The following is a 16,411-nucleotide window of genomic DNA, read 5'->3' as shown; positions in this document are numbered from 1 at the left end:
CACAGAGGGTGACCAGGAGCCTTAAAAATCCTTAAGACAACCAGACCTATGTCCGAATACAACCTGATCTATACTGAGTTCTGACCATCAAAACGACACGAGTCAACTGCTAACAGGCTCACTCTAGAAAGTAAGAAAAAGCAAGACACAAGCCGAACCAAAGATCCATTAAGACCTTATTTAGATGCACCGCGAAATTTTTTTGAAAGGGAATCTTTTCGTATTTAAAGTATTAAATATAAACTAATTATAAAATTAATTACAGAACTTAAATTACGAGATAAATTTATTAAGACTAATTAATCTATCATTAGCACATATTTACTGTAACAAATTAGTATCTAACTATGGACTAATTAAACTCATTAGATTCGTCTATTAATTTACAAGTAAACTATGCAATTAGTTTTTTTCATCTAGATTCAATACTTCATGCATATGTTGCACACATTCGATGTGATAGTTTTGGATTTTTGAATTTTGCATCTAAACCAAGCCTACCGATTCACCAAAATGCTGGAAGAAACTTTCCTAAAGAGACTTGCAAAAGAATTAAAGCTCTCCCTACTAAGCATGCAAAGATCTAGAAGCAATTAGCAACATCAAGAACTAAATAACTCAAATACCTAAGCATGCAACTAAACAAATAAAAGATTAGCAAGAACAGAAGCTAATTAAAACTAGCTAACTAAGCCGGCAAAGGCTAACAAGAAATTGTGGCGCAAAAAATAATTAGCACAAGTTAACTAAGCATACAAAATACTTCAAAGCCATTATACCTTGTTGGGGAGCAGATGCCCTCGTGGGCCGTGGGAAGAGCCGAGCCTGCAGCTGGACAGCTGCCGGCCTGTGCCCAGGGGCCACGCGCCCTTCTGGTGGGCCGTCCCGGGCTTGCTACGCCTGGGCTGCTCTGCCCACGCAGGTCGAACTCTGACCGGCCACGGGTCAGGCGGCCAGACGGAGATGATGCCGCCCCGGGCGGCGCCCGCGCTACAAATCCGAAGCCATCGCCCGAAGGGAATCATGAGGGTTGGCGCCTATTTTCCGCCCACGAAGAGAAGTATGTTGGCCTATAAAAAAAATGACAACATATTTAGTAATATATTGATTAATACCAGTCCATCCCACAATTTTATAGAAAGACATGAAAAAGTAACCACTCGTGACGGACATGCAGGACGCGGTTATGTGTCACTTCAGGCGATGTTAGCGCGAACCGTCACCTGAAGCTAGATTAATTCCTCCCGATTTAAAAGAGCACACGTAGACCCAATAAACTTTAGGCCCACAGCGGTTTGCTCGACTGTTTTTCTGTGTAGCGTCTTTGCCACATGCATGCATGCAGGTGAAGACAAAATTGAAGACATCATTTATATACAAAGGCAATTCATACTAAAAATATATATAAATCCTAAACAGTGCATTAAAATTGAATTCCGATTGCACCATTATCTTTTTTATGACAAGATCTTCAAAACAAGACCACACTTTCCTATGTTTCCACGATATTTTTTTAAAAATAATTTTTTAATGCTAAATAATTAATTTCAGCTACTGGGAACAAATATTCTAACAACACGAACAAATAATTATTTTCTACAAACAAAAAATAAAACATAACGAACACAAATGAATCAACATCACGGAATAATTTAATAGACAAAGTGAACAAATAATTTAGCATTGTGAACAAATTAGTTACACATAAAAGAATAATTTTATATGAAGAACAAATGCAGCTATGTAGTAAAAGAAAATTTTATGAGCTTGTAATTTATTCTACAAAGCGTATGCACCATGAATTCTATTCTTTCTTCTATTTTTTTTGGGCGCGATTATACATCGCTCACCTGAACGTGTTAGTATATAAAGTAAATAAATTATTTTCCACACTAACTAATCAATTTACAAATCGAAACAAGTTAGCTTAGAATATGATAAAAAAGTTTCCATCAGATGAATAAATATCCACATAAGATTTAAAATAAATAAAGTCAACAGAAATAAACATAGATATATACATCAAAGAATTATAAAAATAGAAAAGGAAAAATACAAATACAAAAGTTAAAAAAAGACAAGAAAATACAAAATAATCAACTAGTCTAGTCGTCGCAAGAAAAATAAATAACAAGAAAATATAAACAAGGAACAAATAAATAGACACAAAGAATTAGAAAGGAAAGAAAAATGAAAATAGAAAAAAAGGAAAGAACAAATAAACACGTCTAAGACTTCGAGACTTTCTTACAGGCCTGCATGTCTCGTGAAGACTATGTATCGCCCGCGCTACAAATCCAGTTGCCATCGTCTGAAGGGAATCATGGGGGGGGGGGGGGGGGCATATGCACAGCTTTGCTCGTCAACCTATGGGGCAGATCAGAGTTTAAAGTAGTCTTATCCTTAAAGTTTTCCTTTACTGCTTGCCCAGAAATTTTAGAGGAAAGAGAGCTAGTATTTGGTAATTTTTGGCCAAATAGATTTTTCCTAGTACACCAAATACTAGTTCTCTGTCCTTTGAAACTTCTGGATGGATAGTCATTGAAAAACTTATGACCATCTTAGAGTTTGTTCTAGCCAAAGTGTTGACTAGCAAAATTGTACACAAATACCTTAGTAATGTTCTGGTAAAATTTGAGAATCTTTTGACACCGAACTTTGGACTTGTATTTTTTACATTGCACGTCTAGATTCGGCTTATTATCTTGCCCACTAGTTTTCTTTCTGTTATCTCACCATTTGATCTTTTGTTCAGATGGCTGGTGGTGGATGAGCATGGGAACTTTGCCTCCGAGTGCCTTCACTGGGAGGGCTTTCCCTCCATCCTATGGACGTTCTAGGCACAGTTGGCTATGTCTATCCCCGCAGTACGTGGACCATGAGTTTGAGGAGATGGGGGTGACAAGGTGCCAGGTGAACCTAACTCTCATTGTGCACCCCGTGCACCCGGAGTGGCCTCTGCTGGATATTGAAGCCATTGGCCACCGTTTGGCAGATACTTGGGAGCTTGTTGCCATAAGGGCGCTCACCACCTTCTGTGATTGGCACCCTGTGGTTATCACGCTTGCTTCTATTGGTTTGTTTTTGACTGTTCAGGGCAATGATCCCAGGTGGCAGGACTGGGTTCAGAGTAGAGACTACCTTGCAGACTTTCGTGCCCACGAGACTATATGGACTTCTATACGGTGCATGAATGCATTGTACCACCTCCAGGCTCTCCAGAACAAGGTGCTTACACAGCTCGCTGACCTTGCCGGGGCATATCATACTATGGCAACCAACAGGGATGAGCAGATTCAGGAGCTCGAGAAGGAGATTGAGCATAGGGATACTCAGATTGGCCAACTTCAGGGCCAAGTTCAGGAGCGTGACACTCTCATGGGTGAGAGGAATGCCACGATTGCAGACTTGGAGGAGCAGATCCATGATCTGAACCTTGAGCTGGATGATGTTATGGATCACATTGAGTGGCACCTTGCATAGGAACCCGCTCACGATGCCCCTCCTGCAGGGGGGCATATGTATAGGGGAGGGACGCCTGGCAGAAGCGCTTTTGCCGTTGCTCCCCCGCCTTCTTTGGCTCTGCTGCCGCCAACTCTAACCAAGCTCACTGCCAACCGCCCATCGGGGTCCTACCCCGCTCGGCCGGCGGCGCTCCCCTTGCCCTCCACCGGCCAACCCGTCTCCACCGCCAGGCCACCACCGCCCCCGGCCCTCTCCTCTATGTCCGGTGGCCATTGGAACTCCAACAACCCTTGAACCTGAAGTTCGCCACTGCCCTCCACCACCCCGGCCGTCGGCTGCTCCGCCCCCCACCTACCACACCTCCCCTTTGCCTAGCTCGCAACCCCGCCAGCGGCCGCTCCCCTCTCCCCTACTCGAGGAAGAAGATGAACGGTGGCAGACGGAGACTTTTGCGATGCGTCGGGACAAAATACGTGCGCGATGAGTAGATTTTACCTTTGGCTCTAGCTGAACGAGCCGAGCATATGCGCCTGCACTGCCTTGCTCTCGCACTCCGCGCACCGAAGCACGCCGCGTGCGGATGCCCCTTGGCCAGAAAAATCAATTCCTTCTCTCGCGACATCACAACATTGTATTTTTCTACCTAGAGCTCCGCGGCGAGAGCGTGGAGTGACCGGCGAGAGGGTGGAGTGACTGACGGCCAAGTGAAAAAGGTAACCATAAGATATTTCGAAATGATAAGTCTCAATTTCTAAAGATGAAGGTAACGGCTCAACACAACTCAGATGAGAATATTAACACGTGGTCCTAAAAAGTAGAAAGGGCTAAAAACCATCAATGCATATGCAAATCGAAAACTTAAACCAAACGCCGGCTCCATAAGAAGGGATAAAAATTCAACAGAACCGGCAAAAGAGTAAAAGAACACACAAAGCTCACAAACTTCCCTTCCCTGAAAACATGCTAGGATACAAAATATGGGTAAAAGAGAATTTATATGATTTCTCCCTTATTAGCAATGCAAAAATCAAATCTCCAGTATCCATGGAAAGAAATATACAATCTACCAAACTAGACTACTTCAACCCGAACAGTCACCTGTCTTTAGGAGGAAGAAAAACACAGGAGCCATATATATAATCTTGAGAAGAAACTATTGATATCCGTTACGCAAAAAGAGTAGGAAAAATGAGTGTGCGATAGCTTTCCCAAAAAAGACGTCACTCGAGTTCCGGCCGTCAGATGAACATCCGATGCCTCTCCTTCATCTTCTACATGGTGATGACGGCGATGTTTGATTCTCCTCCCAGCTCTCTTGCCCGTTGCCCCTGCATGCATAAAAAACTTAGTGACATAAAAAACTACTGTCACTAGTTAGTTTCTATACCAGACACTAATTCGTATACTGTGACGTAGTGTAGCTGTGTAGGCTAGCTGAGTACATGCCAAATAAAAGCCCTAGCCGTGATCATCTTCAGGCTGCCAACATGAGTACCTTGAAAACTTCTCCAAACTGAAATTTTCTCCGTGAAAATTAAAGTTCTCACCTTGAAAACTTTTCAACTCCGAAGAAAGGTCTTATACCCTTTGAAACACCGTACAGACCAAAATTTTGCATGCTGAAATTTGTGAGTTTTTGTTTCTTGTAATTGTTTGTTTATTAATCTTATTATTACTGCAGCTGTATTTTGCAGACAAGAAAAAGAGTGTTATTGCTAGACTGGCCTAAACGTCTGAGTATAATCGATGGGATATGGGCGTATCGCACGGGTTTCTCTACCTCCATATACACTCACGCCTCTGCGTGGTCCACATGGACATGGATCTCGATCAATGCAAAGCCACCACCTTATAAGAGCTCGATCGATCAAGCTCCGATCCGTGCCAACTATCTTACAACAAAGCTACTGCTAAGCTAGAGTGCTAAACACAGTACTAGATGGACTAGCTTAGACGTCTTTCAAACAGTATACGTGCGCGGCTCCGACCGATCCATGTCGGCTTCAATCGTGCAGCTCCTCCTCCTCGCCATCGTCGCGGCGACGTTGCCGCCGGCGGGCGCGGAGGACATCATCCTGGGCCACAAGTGCGGCATGCCGGCCAACAGGAGCAACGCCGCCTACTGGTGGAACCTCAACGCTCTGGCCGACATCCTCGTCGCGGGCGCGAGGGCGAAAGGCTCGGCCGTGGGCGCGGTCGGGACGGCGACTCCGAGAGATCCTTGTGCTGCAGCCCATGGCTGAGGGACGTGACGGTCTTCTACGACCGGTACCAGCTGCGGTTCTCCGGCTTGGACTTCCTCTCCGGCGACGACCTCGACGGCGACGAGCCGCGGTGGGCGGGGATCAGAACCAACTTCGTGACGCCCGCCGACGCCGCCGTGCGGTTCGACGGGCTCGTCAAGGAGCTGGTGACCACCATCGCCGGCATCGCCGCGTGGAGGCCGGACAGGTACGCGACGGGGCGGTCGCGGTTCCAGGAGCAGAGCCTGACGCTATACGGGCTGGACATTAGTTAACCGGCGGCACCGTCTCGGGCCGGTAAATTTTTTACCGTCGATTTCGGTCGCGTTGAGATTCGTGCCAGTGGATGTTGTGCCTCGCTCGTTGCCTCGTGCTGTTGTGTGGCCTAGCCCAGGCGAGATTCCTTCCCCCTCGGGCCTACTGCGCTTCCCGTTCCCGACAACCCGTGGCCCGAGCCCGCGCTGCGGCGCGGCGGCTTCTTTGCTCCGCCGCCTCCTCCGCTGCCCCGAGATCCGGTGCGACCGCGGCCGCGACCTCCGCGCGCCATCGCGGCCCACTGCTCCTTTGTCCCTGGCTCCCTGCAGCAAGCCGCTGAGCTTTCCGACGCCCCGAAGCCCGAGCCCGCGCTTCGGCGCGGCGGCTTCTTGGCTCCGCCGCCGCTGTCCCGAGCTTTGGCGCTGCAGCGACCGTGACCTCCGCCGCCGTCGCGGTCCACTACTCCTTGTCCCCTGCAGCAAGCCGCTCGAGCTTTCCGACGCCCCCGAGGCCCGAGCCCACGCGGCGGTTGCTTGGCTCCGCGCGCCGCCGCCGCCGTCGCGGTAGCGAGCAGCCGTCTTCCTCTCATTCTCCCAGCGTTGAATCCACTTATCCACCCGGATTTTAACTTCCAGCCTTGGATGGATTCGCAATCGCAAGTTCCGGCGTCCCTTATCTGATTCTCACCCTTGTATGCCCTGTTGCAGTTTCTCATGCAGTTACCAAAACTAGCTGCTGCATCGTTTTTTTATTTCGTGTCAATGCTTTGCAAGCCTTGATTATTGCGCAGCGTCAACTCCCGATTGTCCCATGAACAGCATACTCGCGAATCAATGTCATTCTGCACAGAGTACTAGAAGCCAGAGAATTGGAATTGGCTTTTGGCATCCATGAATTAGAGTCAAAGCTGCATCAAGTTGGAATCGGCTTCTATCTTCAGCGACCACATATTTAGTGCAAACCATAAATTCATGAAAACTCGTGTAAATCACGCCAAAAAAATCGTCTAAATTCACCAAAAAATTACACATGTAGATGATATGATGATAAACAACCTTATAAAATATATTGTCCAAACTCGACTTCGTTTGTGAGATATAAAAATAACAAATTTCTAACAAATCATCTAGACAACTTCCCGGCTTGAAATTTGTTTTTTTATATCTCACAGATAAAGTCGAGTTTGGACAAAATATTTTACAAGGTTGTGTACCATCATATCATCTATATGTGTAATTTTTTTGGTGAATTTAGATGATTTTTTTGATATGATTTGCATGGGTTTTTACGAAGTTGTGGTTTGCACTAGATATGTTCCCTTCTTCCATTGGGGGTGATGTTTGCCGTGATTTACCCATTCTAAGCAGTTCATGTAGGAAAGATTGTTTGTTAGGTGTTATCTGGAGTCCTCATGCTCTGTACCTTGTTTGCACTTTCCAGTTAAGCCAACTTGTCAATGTACTGGCCATATTGGGAGGAGAAAATTCTCTGGGGGCTGAAGATGGTATGTGCACTTGTGCAGCACCAACTCAGTTGATATTTGCTTGGAGTCGGTAGTTGTTTTTCACCAAAAAAGTCTACTAGGCAGCTTACACCTGCCAATTTTTTTTGTGTGTGTCTTGGTATAGGCGGAGCATGGGATAAATTGTGCCGAATTATTGTACCAACTTCTGTGCATATGGCTGGGAATTGTGGCGACATGCCGGAACTGTTGATTTGCCTCTTGCATTTATGAAGTTGCAACAAAGCAGTAGCCTTGGTTTTGCGACTTTTGCTGGCTAACTATTGTTATTTTGGCGAGTACCAAACTTGTTGCGTTTAGTGCATCTGTTTAAATGGCACTTATTGGCACCTTGTATCCATTCTATTTTGAGCACCCCTTGTTGAGATGGCGCCAAAAATACTGAACTTTTCACGGCGGTGCTGAAATTTAATAGGATGGTTCCCTACATTTAATTAAGTGACAAACTGTGTTTCCCTTGCTGGATGAGGTGTTACCATCTTGATTGTATTTATAGTCTTGCATTCCTCATGCCTCTTAACTCTTTCAACTGTGGATGCACTCAAAAGATGGATTTCGGTTGACCTCAGACCAGGAAAAAAAACAATGAATTACAGCAAAAAAAAGCCCAAATCCTTTTCCAACCGAGATGCACTCAACATCTCCACCAGCAATTCCATTCCAATTCCTTACCAACATCATCGAAACTCGTGCAGCTAAGGGCGTGCAGCTAAGGGTTCTACCAGATCATATATAATGTTCTTGGTACTCTTACAATTGGACGGTCAATTTCACAATAGGTTACTAAAAATTCCCAGATCGAAATATAATCTGGCATAATACACCATATGACTACAATGATACCAAAATCATGCAAGTCAAAAGGATCCTGGAAATGCACCTCAAATATCAGTCATCACAACAGTTTTGCTGAAGCATGATAGTACCTCAAATGCCAGCACAAAATATAATCTGCCAAACTGGTCTACCATAATTCAATCTATCATAATATAATACCAAAAGCACACAAGCTGAAATGCTGCTGGAAATGCTCCTCAAATAGCAGCCATTACAACACTTTTGCTGAAGCATTCTGAAGTCTTGTGGCCATCGAGACCACAGGTGCATTTCTTCTTTGTTTTCCCTTTCTTGGTCATTTTTTGCATATTCTTCCCTGATTTCTTCAGCATCTTCTCTTTAATCATCTCAATGAGTGGCCGGTATCGGTTGATTCTTGGTCTGCCACGTCTGACTTTAACCTCCGGTGCCCTAAGACTCAGAAGCTCCGAATCACTTAAACATGCACTATGTTACAAGTAACGGCGACTAAATGATAAAACAAGTAAGATCAATCACAGCGGAGACACATGATTTTACGTGGAAAACTCCTCCAATGCGAAGGGGAAAAACCACGGGCGCCAGCCAGCAACACTTCTCACTATTTTCAAGAGTTTGGGTTACAACACCGTATGACGGCTTACAAGAGAATAATCACGGTGAAAACCCTAACAAGGGTATATGTACCGTACGGGCCTCCGCTACGCTCCGTCAGAAGTCGGCCTTTATCATGGGCAATTGAATTTGGAACATATCCAACACACTAGACCCAACTACCTCTTTATTCACCATCTGTTTCAGAACCGTTACCTCTTGATTCCTTGCAAGGCAAGATTAATATGAACATCAGACAACATTGGGAACAAAAGGACTGGGTAACTGATTGGAACCATTGGTCTCGCAGGGCGTGACAGGCTGATTAGAGTAGTTCAATCAAAAGTTCAGAACTGCAGGTATGCATCAAAGAGTATAAACAAATGCATCAGAGAGTATAAATTGCGGCAACATCCCTAGGCTACTGATTGACTTCCTGGAGATTTGATCTGATGGATCAATACACAAAAAGTAGTTATTCGACAACCACCGGTAAACATAGATATCAACATGTAAAGCATATGCCAACACTCTCACGGTGCAACTAGTCAACCGAACACACCAGAGAAGCGGTTTACTGAGCCAGCCCGGGTTCGAGTCACGGCACAAGCTTCTTAAGATGAAAATCAGGGGGACGTCTCTCCCTCTGGTCGAGTTTTAACATGTAAAGCATATGCCTGGAACATAGATACCCCCGGCCCTCTACAGTCAGTGCAGTACTAGTAGCATCGGGTACCAAGATTTTCAATTCAAACAATGACCTTGTGAGAAAGTACGCTATGTAATAGATTCTTTTCTCAAAACATACGACTCGGCCAAGGTTTTACTTCATTGACACAATCTAATATTATTATAGATTCATTACCATAAGTCCATAATCCTCAAAAATGCCATTTTCTTCTGCGGTCGGTTCCCTGCTGATGAGTGATGTCAATGTTGTCCAGTCAACTTTGCACAAACAATTTGGTCTGAATCCAAGGTGTAGTCACGACGGACCCACCAACGAACAGCACCAGCTGAGCTACCGGGAAGATCCGCTACGACCAAAGCACCTACTCCAACGAACCACGCCCAGAACTAACGCTTGGGACATTCAGGCTAAGCTACATCGCTCCTATCCCTGAAATCTCAAGTCCTTTTGTACACCGCATGTACTCGTGTTTTATATTTCCCGAAGTAATAAAGACTGAACAAAGTTTGGATTATCACCAGAGCCCCGGATGCAGCATTCATCTCCCATGCCACCACTAACATGCACAAACGAAGTAGTTGCTGAAGGACCTCCTTATTTTCCAGGGAACCTGAAATTAACACAAACAAAGAAGTCACGGGTCAGTAAATTGTCTAGTGCATGCATATTAGGTTGCTCCTCCCTAGTCTAAATTTAATGTAGTGCAAAACTCACTAACCTTGTTGGTTCCAGCCCTGAAATTGAAAAAGGACGGATCCATAAGAGCCACTGCATGCTCCATCGATATTGCGCCCATGCATAAATCTAGAGAACATACCAACAATTTCGAAGTAGATACAAAAAGAAGGGACAGTAGATCGGCAGCGGAGCTCGTGCAGTTACCGTTTCCAGTGACGAGCGGCATCAAGGGAGCTTGGCCCGTCGAGTTCTTGCGCCCTGCCATCACTGATGCAAGGAGGGAGGTCCCACCTCATCCGTCGTGCTCGGCCCCTCTATCCTGGCCGCCATTTTGGAAGGATTGAGACCCCCCTCACCATCCTCTCCACTCGCCTCCTCTCTCCTGGCCGCCATTAATGGATGGGAGCGCACGGGCTGGTGCAGTGCACGGCGGACATGCCGCCGGAGTGGTGCGGGGCGTGCCTCGACCGCCTCATCTCGGCGTTCCCGGCGACGTTTCCCAAGGGGCGATATGGCGGCCGAATCCTGGTGCCGCGCTGCACGGTGCGCTACGAGACTGACGACACCTTCTTCGACACAGCCAACCTGTCAGTCGACCTGCATATAATAATAATAATAATAATGAGACCAAACGTACATACTCCTCCGCTGTTTCATTATATATTCCTTGTTTTGGACATTCTTAAAATATGCTACTACTCCTATATAGTACACTTGAGCTAAGAGAAACTATATATCTAAATTGATATTCACTAGAAAAAAAATATAATTATATTTAGAGGTGCTTTTAATAATAATGCAGTCCTTAGCTACTTAATTTGTGTATTGTTTTGCGGACCATTTAATTATCTTATCCCCTTTCTTACCCTCCAATCCTTCAGCTTTATTTTGTAATTAACAACAGAATATCTCTACATGTTTGTTAGGCAAAATAAAGTACTGAAGGTAGAAGTATTTTTTATTAATGAAATATGATAATAATGATATCATTTTCTATATGTAAGTGACAAAAGTTAATTAATCATTTTATGATTCTTTTTTGTGAAAACAATATCTTGTGTGAATTAGGGATCAAAGTTTTCAAATTAATTGGGATAACACCATATATAGGATCATGATGTATATTTATTTACGAAGACATTTTTACAAGTATGAGCACATTCGACAATTTATTAGTATATCTAATTTCTTCATTTGGTTTTAACTGTCGATTCTTATCCTGAAAATGACTGCGGCACGGCAGCGAGAAAGTCTTGGCTTTGGACGACTATAGCGGTTGTCTCCGTATTGGTGTTGGCTGCTAGTAGTTTTATGGATCAAAATACGAAGAAAAAGAGGTATCTGTGTGATGTCACTCTTAAGCTAATTAACAAAGATTCTTCCAAAAACTTTCCTTCTTGGCTGAACATGAATTACAGGACTTGTACCTGTGATCAGAACTTGTTCGGTCGTTGGAGCTAAAAATTTATCTGTTGCTGTGAAAAATGTGATCAATCTCTGGAGAATGGAAGAAGGCAATTCAGGTTTTTTGCTTTATGAATTCTCACAGATGGAAGGTGCTACTAATGGTTTTTCGATTGAAAACAAACTTGGACAAGGTGGTTTCGGTCCTGTCTATAAGGTATTTATTAAGTCATTTCCAGTGATTTTCAGGCATCACAAAAAGTCTCTATATTCGAATTAAAACAACTGTTCGAACACGTACAATAATAATACATTATTTCTGGCGCTGTCAGGGTTTGTTGCCTGATGGGCTTCAAGTTGCAGTGAAAAGACTTGGTCCCCGTTCCTTACAAGGTTTGCTAGAGTTCAAGAATGAGATCCAGCTCATTGCAAAGCTTCAGCACAGGAATCTAGTCAAGCTGTTGGGCTGCTGTATTGAAGGGGAGCACGAGAAGATTCTAGTCTACGAGTACATGCCAAACAAAAGTCTGGACCTTATCATCTTCGGTATGCCAACAAGACTACCTCTTGAAAACTTGTCCAAAATAATTTTTCTCCTTGATAAATTCTTACCCTTGAAATATTCTCCAAAAGAAGATGTTACCCTTGAAACACCATGTAGACCAAAGTTTCTATGATGGAATCTGTGAATTTACTCTTTCTTTTTTCTCGAATACGCAAAAGATACTCTTACTTTCTTAATCTAACTGCAGTTGTGTTTTGCAGACAGTAAAAAAGGAGTGTCACTAGACTGGCCAAAACGTCTGAATATAATCGATGGGATATCGCAGGGGCTTCTCTACCTCCACAAACGCTCACGGCTCCGCGTGGTCCACAGGGATCTCAAAGCCAGCAACATTCTTTTGGACAACGAGATGAACCCCAAAATTTCAGATTTTGGGATGGCTAAGTTATTCGGGTCTAGCGTGGAGTCAAATACCACTAGAATTGTAGGCACACTGTAAGCAGCTCCCTCTGTAAGCACTTGATAATAATGTTGGAGAGTTTAATATGAAATTTGTGTATATATATTATTATTTCTACGATCCACTAAACTTTTTGTTTTGCATGCATGCATGATCAAGTGGCTACATAGCTCCAGAGTATGCCTCGGATGGAGTTTGCTCTGTCAAATCTGACGTCTTCAGCTTCGGTGTCCTGGTCTTAGAGATCATAAGCGGGATGATGGCCACTAGGTCCTACAGATACGATGGAAAATTGTACAAGCTCATCGCATATGTACGTTAGTACTGTAGAAGATAATAATTCTGCTTGATCATTGAAGCTGAAGATTAAACTTATTCAGGATTAAAGAAGATCTACTAACTTTCTTTTAATTTCTTGTAGGCATGACTCCTCTGGCAAGAGGGGCAATGGCACGAGCTGGTCGATCGCTGTTTATTATTATTAGCAGGGGATGAGGAAGACCACCTCAGGATGGAGAGATACGTTCATGTGGCCCTTCTCTGCGTTCAGGAGAGCGCGGACGACCGCCCCGCCATGGATGAGGTCGTCGGGATGCTGAGCACCAGCAGTGAGGGCGAGGTCATCCCGGAGCCGAAGCAGCCGGCGTACTTCAACGTGCGCCGCCCTGTGGACACAGAAACGTCTGCCTCGTGGGACATGAGCATCAGCCTAAACTTGCCGAGATAGCATCAATCATCAGTCGATGTCCTGGTGCGTGCCAGTGTTGGCATGCATTAATAATGCATGTATAAATATGTCACCACTCTCCACACATATATACAAAAACTCGACCCGTCGGGGTAAGACTTTCCTGAAGGCATTGTGATTAAGGTAGAAGATAACCTGTCATGCAGGTCGAGAAAATCTCCAAACTCCCACTCCACCCATACCACCCATACACTGTGGCACCGCAGCCCGCGTGTCCATGCATATATATCGTTTCATGAAAATTCGTTATACCATTATTTGAGGCCTTTGATTGATGATGAGGCTAGGCAAATTTACCTGGCGGTACAGCATGATCATGCATAAGCTCACCGTCACGTGGGCGAGACAGATACAAACCTCGCTTCCCTCACGACAGGGGACAGGCAAGACAAGGTCGGAGCGCCGGCGGCTCGGAGCCGCAGGAACGTGTCCCTGTCCCTGAACCTGAACCTGCTGCCGGATGATAGCGCGCACCGAAGCGTCGGACACGTACGCCGATAGCATCTGGATCCGGCGAGGTCGACCGTCGTGGCCACGGACTGGAGGAGTTCACAGAACGTCCAAATAATACCAATCAAGTACAATAATTAACACTTAAACTCGAACCAGAATTACTGCACTCAACCAGTACACTCAGACCGTCTGCTGTAACCAGGATCGATTACATAGGAACTCTCGCAAAAAAAACGAGCACAGATGATTACCGGCAACAAAAGGTTCAAAACCATTTACAACCCGAGTTAAACAGAAGTACCAACTTAAACTACAAAAAGTGGTTACAAGCCAGCTTTACAATTTAAAACTCAGAGTTCAAACGCAGCGGAAAGTAGTTTAAAGTTTAAAACAAGCTTCGAGAATTCAGTACGATAGATAACGTCGATGTCACAGAAGACGAACTTCACATCTTGCCCACTGATGTGAGGCTCACCTGCCCGACTTCACGGAGAAGACGGGACCCACTCGACCAACCAACCGGGAGGAAGTGGTTGACCGATCCACGAGGCGCAGATCTCCTCGAAGTCCTCCGGAACACATCCTGCTAAAATATATTACACAACAAGCCTGAGTATTCTAATACTCAGCAAGACTTACCCGACTATTGGTATATACTTAGCCGACTCCTAAACATGTAAGGCTTTTTGGCTCTGGAGTTATTTTGCTGAAAAGCTACTAATAGTGGATCTTTACTTTCAGTATTTTAGCTCAAGTTTATTATACAAAAACCGACTAGATTTGCCTGAACATATAGAGCACACATGGTTGATCACATTATCTTTTCAGAGCACCACAGCCATAACTCATATTCTCAAGTTTTTATTCCCAATTCCATCATTTACTACGATGTGACAGAGAGATTAAGGTTCTCATATCCGCGAGTCACGGCGAATCGATTCGATTTAACTTTGCAAGGTGGACCTAACACACACGTCACATATAGGCCCCGTCGGACCCTACGTGGCAACTCTTCACATATGCACACCGAATAACCGAACTGCCCTGCGACCCGGGACTGCTAGCCCCACCGATACCATCGAAGGGTCAGCCATGAGTTGTATACTAGCTCCACTAGTGAAGACAATATTAAGTCCGGCTACCGGTGCACATATGGTACTGAGCTTACCGGTTTCGACTACCTCCTACTTTCGGCATGTGGTTAGTACTGTTCAATCCTCGATCAATAGTGCCAACAACGGTACGGTCCTCAATCGACACAGGCGGAGACTCACTTTTCATAACTTCCATATCCATAACCAAATCCATCTCCGCCCGGTCTCCATTTTTCCTTTCTTTTTCTCAAGGATTCATTCTCCAACAACTTTTTCATAAGTAACATGACCTATATCTCGCGAGTGACAAGAATCACTCGGCTTCTACCGGGTTCCTAATTAGCAAAGCAGTTCTAACGGTGCCTGTATACTAATAGAGACCCAGAGGTACCTAGGGAGAAACATGCAGACTAGGGTTTCATTCAACTCCTATAAAACTTAATGCACAATATTTAAATAATAACGTTGAATACTGAAAATAGAGGTTATGCTCCGGGGCTTGCCTTGCAAGTCAGCGGGGTTAGCGACTTTTGGATCTGGCTCGATTGTTGCTTCGACTTGCGGTTCCCCTGCTTGCGGCTCCTGGATCGGCTCAGCGACCAACTCGTAGACGGCTTCGCTCGTGACGTCTACACGTATGAAAAAGGATGCCATGCAATAATTAAAATGGTGCAATGACATGATACAAGTGTTCACGAGGCAAAGGTAACTCCGAAAGAAAGATTACTTGGCAGCGCAAAAAGGAAAACTGCGGCTAGGAGCAAAACACGTGTAGGACCTCAACTTGCCGACATGAATAAAGCAGCAACAATTTACTAGCATGAAAATACAACGACAACACATGCAAGAAAAAATTTATTAACTTTTATTGCAAAAAGGAAAACAATTAATTTTGCCCTAGCAAAAGAAACTGAGCAACAATAGATCCACAAACATGCATATATGCTATGCACCTAAAAATTTTTCAGTGGACTACCTATACAAAAAGTAATCTACTGAATAAATTTCATAATTTTTAGAGCCGCAGAAAAACCGGTATTAAATCAACTAGCTTAAACGCAAACCATAATTTTAGCAGGGGCAAAAGTGACATTTCACAAGCGTGAGCATTTTTCTTCTAAATATCTCAATTTTACAAACCTAAAAAAATTTATTTTGCATTTTTCTCACTTTTCTATATTTTCTTACAATTTTTCCTAGCTTTCAGCTAAAAAATATAGAAAAACAAAACAAAACAAAACACTAAAAAAAAGGGGGGCTGACAGCGGGGCACCACATGTAAGGGAGCCCAGGCTCGCCCCTCCCTTCTCTGCTTTGCCCGCTCGAACCGTGGCCGGCGCGCGGCCAGGCCTACCGCGGCGGCGGCATGCCTCGCCGGCGGTGGCCGGCCAGCGGCTGGGCCGAGCCGCGGCCAAGGTGGCCCGAGGGTGCGGGGGCGCGCGCGGGGCTGGGGCGCAGGGGTGCGCACGGCGGCGGCGGCGGC

General features: G+C 44.8%; 1 pseudogene; it reads left to right on the top strand.

The window, feature by feature from the left end:
• Positions 1 to 5,459: 5,459 nt before the first annotated feature.
• Positions 5,460 to 13,360, top strand: LOC120695610 (annotated as a pseudogene).
• Positions 13,361 to 16,411: the final 3,051 nt, after the last annotated feature.

The sequence above is a fragment of the Panicum virgatum genome, chromosome 2K (assembly GCF_016808335.1).
Source record: "Panicum virgatum strain AP13 chromosome 2K, P.virgatum_v5, whole genome shotgun sequence".
Classification (NCBI taxonomy): Eukaryota; Viridiplantae; Streptophyta; class Magnoliopsida; order Poales; family Poaceae; genus Panicum; species Panicum virgatum.
The sequence above is the reverse complement of the archived record's forward strand: the minus strand, read 5'-3'. Positions and strand labels throughout refer to the sequence as shown.